At 45.2% G+C, this 12,570-nt stretch overlaps 1 protein-coding gene across 8 annotated transcripts in view; it reads left to right on the plus strand.

The window, feature by feature from the left end:
* DPP10 (dipeptidyl peptidase like 10) overlaps positions 1–12,570 on the plus strand; it is a 652,879-nt gene that overhangs the window by 74,711 nt on the left and 565,598 nt on the right. The window lies entirely within an intron of this gene.

The raw sequence follows: 12,570 nt of genomic DNA on the forward strand, positions 1-12,570 counted from the left end.
GTAAAATAGCTGCTAGGAAACCACTGCTAAGGACAGGCAACAAGCAGAAGAGACTTGTTTTGGCTAAAGAACACAAGGAATGGACATTAGACTAGTGGAAATCTGTGCTTTGGTCTGATGAGTCCAAATTTGAGATCTTTGGTTCCAACCTCCATGTCTTTGTGTGACGCAGAAAAGGTGAATGGATGGACTCTACATGCCTGGTTCCCACCGTGAAGCATGGAGGAGGAGGTGTGATGGTGTGGGGGTGCTTTGCTGGTGACACTGTTGGGGATTTACTCAAAAGTGAAGGCATACTGAACCAGCATTGCTACCACAGCATCTTGCAGCGGCATGCTATTCCATCCGGGTTTGCGTTTAGTTGGACCATCATTTATTTTTCAACAGGACAATGACCCCAAACACACCTCCAGGCTGTGTAAGGGCTATTTGACGAAGAAGGAGAGTGATGGGCGCTACGCCAGATGACCTGGCCTCCACAGTCACCAGACCTGAACCCAATCGAGATGGTTTGGGGTGAGCTGGACCGACCGCAGAGTGAAGGCAAAAGGGCCAACAAGTGCTAAGCATCTCTGGGAACTCCTTCAAGATTGTTGGAAGACCATTCCCGGTGACTACCTCTTGAAGCTCATCAAGAGAATGCCAAGAGTGTGCAAAGCAGTCATCAAAACAAAAGGTGGCTACTGTGAAGAACCTAGAATATAAGACATATTTTCAGTTGTTTCACACTTTTTTGTTAAGTATATAATTCCACATGTGTTAATTCATAGTTTTGATGCCTTCAGTGTGAATGTACAATTTTCATAGTCATGAAAATACAGAAAAATCTTTAAATGAGAAGGTGTGTCCAAATTTTTGCTCTGCTCTGTGTATTTATATATATGTAGCTTTGTTGCCGTAAAAGGAGGGGGGCCCAGACACATTTCTTGCACAGGGGCCCCAAACTGTCAGTGTCCGCCCCTGAGCATTAGCATTAGCTAGCTCGAGCATTAGCTCGTTGGCTAAAGTTAATATCATCCACACCCTAGGTCAGTGGCGGACACTGACAGCTTGGGGCCCCTGTGCAAGTAATGTGTCTGGACCCCCTTCGACTATGTAATAAAAGGGGGCGCTGTGAATAACAAAATTAGCAAAAATACACTATGTAAGAGACAGCACTGTACATAACAGCAGAGGAAGCTATATAATAAGGGACAGCACCATATATAACTAGAGAGGATGGTACGTAATAAGGGATGGTGTTATACATAATAAAAGAGGAGACTATGTAACTAAGGATGGTGTTATACATAATAAGTGAGTACACTAAATAAGGGGCTGTGTTAAACATATTAAGCGATAATAATGTCTTCCTCCACTGCCATGTTCCCAAATCCATTATAAATCCCCCTTCCTCCCTTCCCAATCCCCCACACCCCTCATTGTCCTCCTCCCCCACATCCCTTTATTGTCCTCTCCCCCACCCCCATTATTGCCTTCTCCCCCAGCACCCCATCATTGCCCATTCCACCACCTCCATCATTTCTTCTTCCTCCCCCTGGGATGGTGTTATACATAATAAAAGAGGAGACTATGTAACTAAGGATGGTGTTATACAGAATTAGTGAGTACACTATATACTAAGGGACTGAGTTATACATAATAAGTACTGTAGCGTTTCGCCCACTACGTGTCTTGGGGAACACTCGCTTGGCAGCAGAATAATCATAGACAGGCACGGTTTTTCAGATAAACAGTCCATGTGGTTTATTATACTCTCAGCATAAACCACTGTAGGCCATGTTACGTATCACAGACCTCACATAGTCCTTTACTTCATCATATATGGCTTCACAAATCATTCATTATTCAAGCCTGTATCTCTCCAGTCACCGGGTGACTGCACACTTCAGCAACTGTCCTATGTTAGTGCACACAGTTCTTTTCCCCATACCAGGGGTTACCTCTCAGGAGCTCCTGCGCCACAGGTTGACTCCACATCAGTCCCAGGAGCCTCCAACACTGACCATCCAGGTCCACGGTCTCTAGGTGCTTCCAGGACGTCTCCACTCCCAGGAGACACCAGCACCGACCATCCAGGACCTACAGCACACAGGCCACTCAGTGCCAAAGCTGTCATGAATCCCAATGGCTAGGGATAGCACAGGACAAGCAAAGTACAAATAAATAACGGACGAGCTCTAGGGTGATGGAACCTGGGCTGACCGCTGCCCTACGCCTGACAAACGTAACTAGAGATAGCCAGGGAGCGTGCCTACGTTGGTTCTAGACGCCACGCACCAGCCTAAGAGCTAACTAGCACTGCAGAGAAAATAAAGACCTCACTTGCCTCCAGAGGAATGAACCCCAAAAGATATAGTTGCCCCCCACATGTATTGACGGTGAAATGAGAGGAAGGCACACACATAGAGATGATATATATAGTTTTAGCAAATTGAGGCCCGCTGTAAACTAGAAAGCAGAACGATACAAAAGGGGACTGAGCGGTCAGCAAAAAACCCTAATCAAAAAAACCATCCTGAGATTACAAGAACCCATGTGCCAACTCATGGCACATGGGGAGAACCTCAGTCCACTAGAGCTACCAGCTAGCATAGAGACATAATAAGCAAGCTGGACAAAAAACCAAACAACTGAAAATCAGCACTTAGCTTATCCTGAAAGATCTGGGAGCAGGTAGGCAGGAACCAAACAGAGCACATCTGAATACATTGTTAGCCGGCAAGGGAATGACAGAAAGGCCAGGTAAAATAGGAAACACCCAGCCTCTGATGGACAGGTGGAAACCAAAGGCCGCAACCCACCAAAGTCACCCAGTACCAGCAGTAACCACCAGAGGGAGCCCACAAACAGAATCCACAACAGTACCCCCCCCTTGAGGAGGGGTCACCGAACCCTCACGAGAACCCCCAGGGCGATCAGGGTGAGCTCTATGGAAGGCGCGGACCAAATCAGTCGCATGAACATCGGAGGCGACCACCCAGGAATTATCCTCCTGACCATAACCCTTCCACTTAACCAAATACTGGAGTTTGCGTCTGGAAACACGAGAATCCAAGATCTTCTCAACAACATACTCCAATTCTCCCTCCACCAGCACCGGAGCAGGAGGCTCAACCGAAGGAACAACGGGCACCTCATACCTCCGCAACAACGACCGATGGAACACATTATGAATAGCAAACGATGCTGGGAGATCCAAACGAAAAGATACAGGGTTAAGAATCTCCGAGATCCTATAAGGACCGATGAACCGAGGCTTGAACTTAGGAGAAGAGACCTTCATAGGGACAAAATGAGAAGACAACCACACCAAATCCCCAACAAGAAGTCGGGGACCCACGCGGCGACGGCGATTAGCAAACTGCTGAGTCTTCTCCTGAGATAACTTCAAATTGTCCACCACCTGATTCCAAATCTGATGTAGCCTGTCCACCACCACGTCCACTCCAGGACAATCCGAAGACTCCACCTGACCAGAGGAAAAACGAGGATGAAACCCCGAATTACAAAAAAAAGGAGAGACCAACGTGGCAGAACTAGCCCGATTATTAAGAGCAAATTCGGCCAGTGGCAAAAAAGCAACCCAGTCATCTTGATCAGCAGAAACAAAACACCTCAAATAAGTTTCCAAGGTCTGATTAGTTCGCTCCGTCTGGCCATTCGTCTGAGGATGGAATGCAGACGAGAAAGACAAATCAATGCCCATCTTGGCACAAAACGTCCGCCAAAATCTAGACACAAACTGGGATCCCCTGTCAGAAACGATATTCTCCGGAATCCCATGCAAACGAACCACGTTCTGAAAAAATAAAGGGACCAACTCAGAGGAGGAGGGCAACTTAGGCAAGGGCACCAAATGAACCATCTTAGAAAAGCGGTCACACACAACCCAGATAACGGACATTTTCTGTGAAACCGGGAGATCAGAAATAAAATCCATGGAAATGTGCGTCCAAGGCCTCTTCGGGATGGGCAAGGATAACAACAACCCACTGGCCCGAGAACAGCAAGGCTTAGCTCGAGCACACACTTCACAAGACTGCACAAAGGTACGCACATCCCTAGACAAGGAAGGCCACCAAAAAGACCTGGCCACCAAGTCTCTAGTACCAAATGTTCCAGGATGACCAGCCAACACAGAAGAATGGACCTCGGAGATGACTCTACTGGTCCAATCATCCGGAACAAACAGTCTTTCTGGTGGACAACGATCCGGTTTATCCACCTGAAACTCCTGCAATGCACGTCGCAAGTCTGGGGATACGGCGGACAATATTACCCCATCCCTAAGGATACCAGTAGGCCCAGAGTCTCCAGGAGAGTCAGGCACAAAACTCCTGGAAAGAGCATCTGCCTTCACATTCTTTGAACCTGGCAGGTATGAAACCACGAAATTGAAACGAGAAAAAAACAACGACCAACGAGCCTGTCTAGGATTCAAACGCCTGGCAGACTCAAGGTAAATGAGATTCTTGTGATCAGTCAAGACCACCACACGATGTTTAGCACCCTCAAGCCAATGACGCCACTCGTCAAATGCCCACTTCATGGCCAAAAGCTCCCGATTACCCACATCATAATTGCGCTCGGCGGGCGAGAATTTTCTAGAGAAGAATGCACATGGCTTCATCACCGAGCCATTAGAACTTCTCTGTGACAAAACCGCCCCCGCTCCAATCTCGGAAGCATCAACCTCAACCTGAAAAGGAAGTGAAACATCTGGTTGACACAACACAGGAGCAGAAGAAAACCGGCGCTTAAGTTCCTGAAAGGCCTCCACGGCCGCAGGAGACCAATCAGCAACATCAGCACCCTTTTTAGTCAAATCAGTCAAAGGTTTAACAATACTGGAAAAATTAGCAATGAACTGACGATAAAAATTAGCAAACCCCAAGAACTTCTGAAGGCTCTTAACAGATGTAGGTTGTGTCCAGTCACAAATCGCCTGAACCTTGACGGGATCCATCTCAATAGTAGAAGGAGAAAAAATGTACCCCAAAAAAGAAATCTTCTGGACTCCGAAGAGACACTTTGAGCCCTTCACAAACAGAGAATTGGCCCGCAGAACCTGAAACACCTTCCTGACCTGTAGAACATGAGACTCCCAGTCATCAGAAAACACCAAAATATCATCCAAATACACAATCATAAACTTATCCAGATATTCACGGAAAATATTGTGCATAAAGGACTGAAAGACTGACGGAGCATTGGAGAGTCCAAAAGGCATTACCAAATACTCAAAATGGCCCTCAGGCATATTAAATGCGGTTTTCCACTCATCACCCTGTTTTATCCGCACCAGATTATACGCACCGCGAAGATCTATCTTAGTGAACCACCTAGCCCCCTTAATGCGAGCAAACAAATCAGTCAATAATGGCAATGGATACTGATATTTGACTGTAATCTTATTCAGAAGGCGATAATCTATACAAGGCCTCAGGGAACCATCTTTTTTTGCCACGAAAAAAAAACCTGCTCCCAGAGGGGACGAAGATGGACGAATATGTCCCTTTTCCAAGGACTCCTTAATATAATTCCGCATAGCAGTATGCTCTGGCAGTGACAGATTAAATAAACGACCCTTAGGGAACTTACTGCCAGGAATCAATTCTATAGCACAGTCACAATCTCTATGAGGAGGGAGCGAATTGAGCTTAGGCTCCTCAAAAACATCCCTATAGTCAGACAAAAACGCAGGGATCTCAGAAGGAGTAGATCAAGCGATTGAAATCGGAGGTGCATCATCATGAACCCCCTGACATCCCCAGCTTAACACAGACATTGTTTTCCAGTCCAGGACAGGATTATGAGTTTGTAACCATGGCAGACCAAGCACTAGTACATCATGTAAATTATACAGTACAAGGAAGCGAATCACCTCCTGATGAACGGGAGTCATGCGCATGGTCACTTGTGTCCAATACTGCGGTTTATTCATAGCCAATGGTGTAGAGTCAATTCCCTTCAGAGGGATAGGAACTTCCAGAGGCTCCAGACTAAAACCGCAGCGTTTAGCAAATGACCAATCCATAAGACTCAGGGCAGCGCCCGAATCCACATAGGCATCGACGGAAATGGAAGACAGTGAAAAAATCAGAGTCACAGACAAAATGAACTTAGGCTGCAGAGTACCAATGGCAAAAGATTTATCAACCCTTTTTGTGCGTTTAGAGCATGCTGATATAACATGAGCTGAATCACCACAATAAAAACACAATCCATTTTTCCGCCTATAATTTTGCCGTTCACTTCTGGGCTGAATTCTATCACATTGCATAGTCTCAGGTGCCTGTTCAGAAGACACCGCCAACTGGTGCACGGGTTTGCGCTCCCGTAAACGCCGATCAATCTGAATGGCCATAGCCATAGACTCATTCAGACCTGTAGGCGTAGGGAACCCCACCATAATATCCTTAATGGCCTCAGAAAGACCATTTCTGAAGTTTGCAGCCAGGGCGCACTCATTCCACTGAGTAAGCACCGACCATTTCCGAAATTTTTGACAATATATTTCCGCTTCATCATGCCCCTGAGAAAGGGCTAATAAAGCCTTTTCAGCCTGAATCTCCAGGTTAGGTTCCTCATAGAGCAATCCCAATGCCAGAAAAAACACATCCACACTGAGCAATGCAGGATCCCCTGGTGCCAATGCAAATGCCCAATTCTGAGGGTCGCCCCGCAGGAAAGATATTACAATCTTGACCTGTTGAGCAGGGTGTCCAGAGGAGCGAGATTTTAAAGAAAGAAACAATTTACAATTGTTCCTGAAATTCAGGAAGGTAGATCTATCTCCAGAAAAGAACTCTGGAATAGGAATTCTAGGTTCAGACATGGGAGTGTGAACAACAAAATCCTGTATGTTTTGAACTTTTGCCGCGAGATTACTCAGGCTGGAAGCCAAACTCTGGACATCCATGTTAAACAGCTAAGATCAGAGCCATTCAAGGGTTAAGAGGAGGTAAGAAGCAGCTAGACAGCAATTAAGGGCTAGGCAGCAAAACTCTGAAGGGAAAAAAAAAAAAAAAAAATTCCCTTATACACTTCTTTTTCTCCTGCTTCAGCCCAAACAATTAACACTTTGTGGGCCGGCTATACTGTCATGAATCCCAATGGCTAGGGATAGCACAGGACAAGCAAAGTACAAATAAATAACGGACGAGCTCTAGGGTGATGGAACCTGGGCTGACCGCTGCCCTACGCCTGACAAACGCAACTAGAGATAGCCAGGGAGCGTGCCTACGTTGGTTCTAGACGCCACGCACCAGCCTAAGAGCTAACTAGCACTGCAGAGAAAATAAAGACCTCACTTGCCTCCAGAGGAATGAACCCCAAAAGATATAGTTGCCCCGCACATGTATTGACGGTGAAATGAGAGGAAGGCACACACATAGAGATGATATATATAGTTTTAGCAAATTGAGGCCCGCTGTAAACTAGAAAGCAGAACGATACAAAAGGGGACTGAGCAGTCAGCAAAAAACCCTAATCAAAAAAACCATCCTGAGATTACAAGAACCCATGTGCCAACTCATGGCACATGGGGAGAACCTCAGTCCACTAGAGCTACCAGCTAGCATAGAGACATAATAAGCAAGCTGGACAAAAAACCAAACAACTGAAAATCAGCACTTAGCTTATCCTGAAAGATCTGGGAGCAGGTAGGCAGGAACCAAACAGAGCACATCTGAATACATTGTTAGCCGGCAAGGGAATGACAGAAAGGCCAGGTAAAATAGGAAACACCCAGCCACTGATGGACAGGTGGAAACCAAAGGCCGCAACCCACCAAAGTCACCCAGTACCAGCAGTAACCACCAGAGAGAGCCCACAAACAGAATCCACAACACAAAGCCCAACCATGTGCTTTTCAGGAATTCCCAGGATTTCCAACACAGGCTTCCAGGGCCTTGCACTTGGACCATTCAGATCCAAACACAGGAACCCACAGGAGACATGTGACCCACACCCTGGTCACATTACATGCCTGTAACCACTCCCCTGGGTGGGAGTGTGGGTGTGTGTGGCTAGTTTGACCCACCCATCTCATAACTAGCCCTGCCAGTCTCCCATTAGAACTACACCTTTACATGTGGGGCTACAGGTCCCAGAACACAACATCATTTCAGACTGACAGCGCACAGTGTCCTCTGCGACACACATACCGGCCATCTACAATTCTACCGGACTTTGTCTCATCACAATTACGCCTCCAAGGGCATCTTGAAGTGCACACGCAGCGCCCCCTGGCTGTAACATTGGTCACTGCACCATAGTACGTACACTGTATACTAAGGGACTGTGTTAGACATAATAAGTGAATACAGTATATACTAAAGGATTGTGTTAGACATAATAAGCCATAATAATGTCCTCAGAAACCAGGTGTAGTCCAGCGTTATCCGATGGGAACAATTTTCTTTAAAAAATAGCTTTTACACAGCCATATAAAAATTGGACATTAAGAATAAACAATCCACCAGCGACCAACGCGTTTTACCATGAATAAGACCTAGAGTCGAAACGCATTGGTCGCAGACGCTGCACAGTGTGTATTTTGCTGTAATGCATAACTTTTACTGGTGGATTGTTTATTCTTAATGTCCAATTTTTATATGGCTGTGTAAAAGCTATTTTTTAAAGAAAATTGTTCCCATCGGATAACGCTGGACTACACCTGGTTTCTAATTGCTCTGGTTACTCACCCTTGTCCATGCTGGATCCGGATGATGGGATACAGATTCTATGGGTGAGCTGACAAATGTTGTACTTGTTTGTTTCTTCATAATAATGTCTTCCTCTACCTCCCCCTGTTCCTAAGTCTATTATAAGTCCCCCTTCCTCCCATTCCAATCCCCCACACCCCTCATTGTCCTCCTCCCCCGCATCCCATTATTGTCCTCTCCCCCACCCAATCATTGCCCATTCCACCACCTCCATTATTTCTTCCTCCCCCACCACCCCATTATTGCCCTTTCCACCACCACCATCATTGCCCTTTCCACCACTTCCATCATTGCTTTCTCCCCTACCACCCCATCATTGCCCTCTCCATCACTCCCATCATTGCCCTTTCCACCACCTTCATCATTGCCTTCTCCTCTACCTCCATCATTGCCTTCTTCCCCACCACTCCCATCATTGTCTTTTCTACTACCACCATCATTGTCTTCTCCCCAACCCATCATTGACTTCTTCCCCACCACTCCCATCATTGTCTATTCTACCACCATCATTGCCTTCTCCCCAACCCATCATTGCCTTCTTCCTCACCACTCCCATCATTGTCTATTCTACCACCATCATTGCCTTCACCCTCACCCCCATCATTGCCTTCTCCCCCACCCCCATCATTTCCTCCTCCCCCACCATCCCCATCATTGCCCTTTCCACCACCTCCATCATTTCCTCCCCCAAAAGAAATCCTAATGTGGAGCGCTCATTCCGAATTTGAGATTGGCAAACGTTTTCCAATCAAGTTTGTTGTTGTGACGACACAGCATTTTATCTTAATTAACCTGACGTCTATTTTCAGTAAGCCACAAATATTAGACTTATCTATATGTTGATTTTTGAATGTATTTATTTATTTCTGATTTCTTTGTTCATATAAACCAATGCAGGTTGATCTCATCACATCTTTCTCTTGACCTCTGAAAGCTGGCTTGAAGGATAACAGTTGTGAGGAGGATATATACTTCCAGACAGCCATACATTCAATACATCCAGGCATCCAAGAGATTCAGGGATCTAGAGACTCTTTACAAAACCACAGCCAGGAACACTCTACAGGATAGCTACCAGATCATGGCTCCGTCATGAGGGACACAGATTTGACATTCTACAGAATGCCAGCTTAGGGAACCACAGCCCCTTCTGAAAGAATACAGATTTGCTCCATTGTTCATCACTGAACTAATGGATATGTTTGTGGTAGTTAGGATTTGGACCCAGGGGTCACCTGAGCCCCATGGATACGTTTGGGAAAGCCAGGAATGGGATCCACTAGTCAACTGGCTCCATGGAGATGTTCAGAGATGCCAGTATGTGACCCTCTAGCCACCTGGCCTTGTAGCTCAATTGCCTGTCAGCTTCCTAAGCTTGTTGTTGCCTCCTCTCTGTGCGTGCCACAGGTGGGGTAGTTGGCCCTGGAAGCTCTGAAGTCACAGCTGTTCTTATCCTGGCGAGTCTTGGGAAGGGAGAAACTGTAATTTGCACTATTTTGGTTATTTTGCTGGGACTGTTCTGTGTTATTTGCCTGTTTTGTGGTTCAATAAAGTATTGTCACAGTGTTTTACCCTTATCTTGTGTTGTATGAGCAGTGTTACACCCCTGGTAAAAGGAGAGTGGACGTTTGGTGGGATGATCCCTGGTCCCTGTGGTTTCGGCTAGCTGACTAGGGCACCCGGTGACCCCGTGACTCCACAGCTCATCTCTAGTCTTTAGCATGTCTGCAGGCTTCTTCTAGAGCACAACGTTCAGCATCCTGGGCGGACATGTGTGAGGGAAGCAGTTCTGCTTTTATGGTTTTATGGAGGGAAACAACAGCATATCCAGTGTAGAACCAGCCATCCACACCATACAGCGATCCATCCACAAAGAGCTCATGGTCTGAGTTTTATGGTGGGACATCGGTAACCTGACTGAAACCCTCTATTTCGTGGGATGTTAGTTGTACACTTTCATGTTCCTCTTCTGGCTCAACTAGCAGGTTACCCAGATTACCACTACCACCACCTCTCCCCCAGAGTCAGCAAGGTGGCTGGCTTCAAAATAGTGCAACGGTGAATGATGATGTTATCAGGCATGAGGAGGGCACATTGAAGCCTGAGATGGCAAGCAGTACTGAGAGGTTTTGGTCGTACTTGAGAAAGAATGGCAATAACATCATGAGAGACATAAATAGTTAGGTAGAAAGTCAGAACAATTTCATCAGACTTTTTCATGAGAAGCTGCACAGCATTTATGGCTTAGTGGGACCTTTACATCCCTGCTGGATTAGGGGGATGAGGAGGTTATCGTACCCTCCTCTGAGTCTAGGAAGGAGTCTGCAACTTCTCCTTATGTGTCCAGGCTTTCCACAATTATAAAGTGACATTTCTTCATCCTCACCTTGTCTGGTCTCCTTGTTCGGTCTGGTCGTACATAAAAGGGGCTTGGGACATTTTCTTTGCCTTGTTATATAGAGCATTGATTACTTCCATGCCCTTGGCTACTTGGAGTATCATGGCCGGGTACTTAGTCTGTTACTCCGGGTGTGACACTATTTGTGGCTCTTTAATAATGAGCTTTAAACCATCAACAAAAGCACAGGACAGTAAATGGGTGTGGACCTCGGACATGTTCTCGTACCCTAGGTCCTGCCATCTTTGTCAGAGCCGCGTATAATATTTTTCTACCTTACTCTGTAGCATCCTGTTGGGTATTATGAAGAGTGGCTGACTGGAAAGCTAACCTGGCCTCACCCCACTGAATGTGTTTGCTCACATACTGCTTCCTTGAATCTAGTGAAGTATCATCTGTGGGTTGTGCCTCTATTGCCCCCACCACAAGGTAGTAAAAAGTATCCTCTGCTGACACCAGGTTGTGACAACACAGCATTTAATCTTAATTATCGTAAATTTAATAGGCCAAGAGACATGCACTATTATCTTTATGTTGACTTTTGAGTGCATGTTCTTCTTTGGTTGAGCAAGAAACAGACTATTGGTGGCATGAGCCTTTAACGTTGACTTTTGAGTTGATGTTTGTTGTAACATATTGTGTTATCCTGGATGACAGGGACACAGGGTAACTGAACAATAGATGTTTGTTAATATGTTGATTATGCATTGTCCAGGCCAGCTTGTTTGTTGACCCTAAAGTACATAAAAATATTTTTAACCCTCTGGACAGGCCAATTATAGCAGGGATAAACTCAGTAACTTCGAACCTTGCCCAATACATTGACAGAATTATGTTAAAACATGTTTTTGCCCTAAAGAGTCATCTTTGTGATTCCACACATTTGTTATTGCTTTTACAAGAAATATCTTGGAGTCCTCAATATATTTTTTTGACTATGGATGTTACATCACTATGTTCAAACATACCACATGATGTTGGATTAATCTGCTTTTATCATTTCCTTTCATTTGATTCCAGGCTGTCTGCTGTCCAAAAAGATTTTTTTAGTGAAAGGACTGGATTTTATTCTAAAAAATAATTATTTTACTTTTGAAAATTTATTTTATCACCAGATCAAAGAGACTGCGATGGGCTCTAAAGTAGCACCAACTTTTGCAAACCTTTTTATGGGGATTTTTGAAGAATTATTTATTCTGAATGAAATATGGCAGAACCATATTATTTTTTATAAAAGATTCATAGACGACCTAATTTTTATCTGGGACAATACTGAGAAAAATATTGATAATTTTATCCAGCACATAAATAGCAATAACTGGGGTCTTTCGTTTACTACCTTTTATGATACTACCAGTATTAATTTTTTAGACATTGCTCTTTTTATCAAAGATAATGAAATTTGTAGTAAAACCTTTTCTAAGAAAGTGCACTCAAACG

This window comes from Ranitomeya variabilis, chromosome 7 (assembly GCF_051348905.1).
Source record: "Ranitomeya variabilis isolate aRanVar5 chromosome 7, aRanVar5.hap1, whole genome shotgun sequence".
Lineage (NCBI taxonomy): Eukaryota > Metazoa > Chordata > Amphibia > Anura > Dendrobatidae > Ranitomeya > Ranitomeya variabilis.